The sequence below is a fragment of the Chiloscyllium punctatum genome, chromosome 4, assembly GCF_047496795.1.
Source record: "Chiloscyllium punctatum isolate Juve2018m chromosome 4, sChiPun1.3, whole genome shotgun sequence".
In the NCBI taxonomy this organism is placed as follows: domain Eukaryota; kingdom Metazoa; phylum Chordata; class Chondrichthyes; order Orectolobiformes; family Hemiscylliidae; genus Chiloscyllium; species Chiloscyllium punctatum.
The window spans coordinates 120,455,975-120,459,456 of NC_092742.1; the positions used below are offsets into that span (position 1 = coordinate 120,455,975).

The window sequence follows — 3,482 nt, forward strand, 5'->3', positions numbered from 1 at the left end:
CGGTCCATGTTGACCCAGGAAACTCAATTTTTTTTTTCGTGGCTTCTACTACTCTTTCTCTTCTCTTTCCTGTTACTAAGAGGTCGTCTACATACTGCAACAGGGTAGTTCCCTTGGGGCTGCTAAATTTCTCCAATATTTGTTCTAACATCTGGCCAAATAAATTTGGGGATTGCATAAACCCCTGGGGGAGCACAGTCCACTGGTATTGGTGTTTCCGTCCTTTTTTGGGGATCTTTCCATTCAAAGGCAAAAAATTCCGACTTTTCTCCCAAAAGGCATCCTTTAAATCTATCACACTAAACCATTTGTGGTCATGAGGGATCGTACTTAATAACGTACAATTCAAATTTCTCAACTCCTGCACCAATCGATAACTTCGATCGGATTTACGCACTGGTGGAATTAGGATATTATCAGGAGACATACTTAGCTCCAACAGTCCATCTCTAGCCCCTCAATTACTGGCTGCAGTCCTCGTTTACCTTCTATGGACATGGGATATTGTTGCTCATAAACAACATCCCCTTACCTTTTTAAACTTATTTCTAAGGGACGGATCTGCATTTTTCCACGGTTCCCTTCTCTAGCCCATATAATAGGGTCTACCTCTCTCTCCACATCTTCTGTCAACATTGCCATTTGTACAACTAATTCTTTTTTCCTGAATTCAAGTCTCCAGTCCTAAGAGGGTAATTAAATCTGTCCCTAGTAAGTTACTTCCTATATCAGGGATATACAACTGTTCCCCTGTAACTGTGTCCTTCGGACCTTCGATCATCACAGGTTCAAATACTGGAACAGTAAATACTTCCCCTTGAACCCCTGGAAACAGTAATTGACCGTGTTGACATTCCTACTTTCTTTGGTTTAAAATTCAGCGACGACCATGCTGCCCCCGTAACTACTAGGAAGGCTACCTCTTCCCCACAGGGTCCCACCTTCAAGTTTATCAAGAGTTCCTGGTGGCTCCCCGGGGCAGGAAACCCTGATACTGTGATTGTGAACACCGGCAATATAGGCATTTGCTTTCGCCAGGTGGAAGGCATTGGCTGGTTAGCTCAGCTGGTTAATGCATGGTGCGACTGACACCAAGAATGTGGGTTCAATCACTACACTGACCATGTGCAGCGTTGGCGCACTGGTTAGAGCCGAGCGAACCAATGAGCGCAGCTGGTACGATGAAAGCAAATGCGGCTGCGCATTTTCTGCTTCTCATCGATCACACGATAGTCTGAAGTATTTCCTTTCGTTGCAAAGCTTTTCAACAAAAAAAGCATTGACTTTTCTGAACGCGCATACTCGAGTTAACCATTTGCTCTGATATCTAAAATTAAGCACAATGTCCGGACGCATGCAATTTCAATCGCAACGCCACCAGCTCAGCTGCAGCTTCTCACGTTGACAAATTTCGTCTGGAGAAACGTCCCTTCAACGATCGCTCACTGTTCTTCTGGATACTCACAGACCTTTGGAGTCAGGGTTATGTGCTACTGATTAACTGCTACGAACCTTATGACGAATGCATTTGCATTGTAATCGATCAGTGGGGTTCTTTCTGCTCCCGAACGACGCAGTTGCTTTGGTGTCAGCAACAGCTCAGAAGTCAATTGCACGTTTTGCTCAATGACTCATGTTGCTTATGCAATCTTCGTTTGACAGCATATTTAGCAAGTTGTCAGGCCTTCCTGCAGAGTTTGTCAGCGACAGGTCAGCTGCTAAAATGATTGCTTCAGACAGCATGCTACATCATCCTACATTTGAAAATGGAAAAGGTGCAAACGTTTACAGGCTGAACACTCGCTCACTATTTCGCCTGGCGTGTCAGAGGCTGGGAGCTGATCTTATGGAGGTTTTTCAATCATGAGGGGAATGAATCGGGTAAATAGACAAGTTCCTTTAGCTCAGGTGGGGCAGTTCAGAACTCGAGGGTATAAATCTGGTGTGGGAGCGTGAGAATTCGAAAGGCAGTGAGGGGCAAGGGCTGCACGCAGAGGGTGGTGCGTTTCTGGAATAAGTTACCAGACGAGCTGGTGATGGATGGTATAATTCCAATCCTGTTAAGGAATCTGGGCGTGTACTTGAATAGGAAAGGTTTAGAGAGAAATGGGTCAAGTGCATGCAATCGCGACTGAATCAGTTGAGGAAATCTGTTCGGAATGGGCGAGTGCGACCGAAGACTGTGTTTTCAGTGCTGTCCATATCTAATGGCTCTATGATAGTGCAGGTGAAATGATAAAAAAGATAAATAAAAACAAGAAGTAAAATTGTCTGAGTTTGTTGAATTCAAACAACTTCAGGTAATTGTATTTCAATTATTTTATTTAACTTTTTTAGTTGTGTTTTTTTTCACTGTTCTGTACCTCTTATTTCTTGACTGTCTCTCTTTCTCTCGCTCCCCACTCTCTCAATACCTTTTTCCTCTCCTCTTCCCGCTTTGCTACCCTTCTCCCCTGTTTTCCATTTTGTCTCTGCTTCACCCATCCCTCACATATTTTGTCACATAGCGCTGGCTTCAGCCTGGGTCATTCACGCCTCTTAATCTCCCTTTAATCTCTCCATGCACTGTCATTATCACCTTTGCATCTGGAGCCTTGACTCACCTTCTCTCAGCGTGATATATATAGCTCCATAATACTCCCCCTTTGTTTTTATCTTTATCTTTAATCAGTTAGACTGGAAACGTCAGCTCTTTTGTCTCCTTGCAGATGGTGCCAGACCTGCTGAGATTTTCCAGCATTTTTTCTTTTGGTTTCAGATTCCAGCATCCGCAGTAATTTGCTTTTATTAATGGCTCTATGATATTGCTGGTGATATGATAACTCCAGTGTCGATGCATGAGAGGTGAGCAAGCGAACGAATTGCCTCTGGAAGTCGTGTGACGAGTATTAACAGAGATACAGGAAAATAACACGAACGAATCTTTGATTGAATTGAATTGAGGCGTGAACTCTGGTTCTCCTCCGAGACGGTGCCAGGTCTGCCTAATACTGCACATATTTCATGTTTTGCATTTGTTGGTGAAAACAACTGAGACAGGTTGTTTTGCTGCAGGCAACATCCACCAGTCATCACGGGTACGGCGATCAAGTCGTGCGTCTAAGTCTGTCAAATGTTTTATTGCGCAGAGGGCGCTTCCGGCTTTGTGGAGCACGTTGTTTGGAAACACAGCAACCACACAAGCGCAGTGTGGGGATCGAACCCACGACCTTGGCGTTATTAGCACCACGCTCTAACCAGCTGAGCTAACCGACCAACGCTGGCGTCCCAGCGAAAGCAAATGCCGGTGCTCACAACCACGGCTGCTCTACATTTTCTGCTTCTCATCGATCGCACGATAGTCTGAAGTATTTCCTTTCGTTGCAAAGCTTTTCAACAAAAAAAAATTACTTTTCCGAACGCGCATACTCGAGTTAACCATTTGCTCTGATATCTAAAATTAAGCACAATGTCCGGACGCATGCAATTTCAATCGCAACGCC

General features: G+C 44.5%; 1 non-coding gene across 1 annotated transcript; it reads right to left on the reverse strand.

Annotated features, from left to right (window-relative positions):
* Positions 1-3,181: 3,181 nt before the first annotated feature.
* trnai-aau (transfer RNA isoleucine (anticodon AAU)) lies at positions 3,182-3,260 on the reverse strand. The gene has a single exon. It is a non-coding gene; the product is annotated as a tRNA-Ile (tRNA).
* Positions 3,261-3,482: the final 222 nt, after the last annotated feature.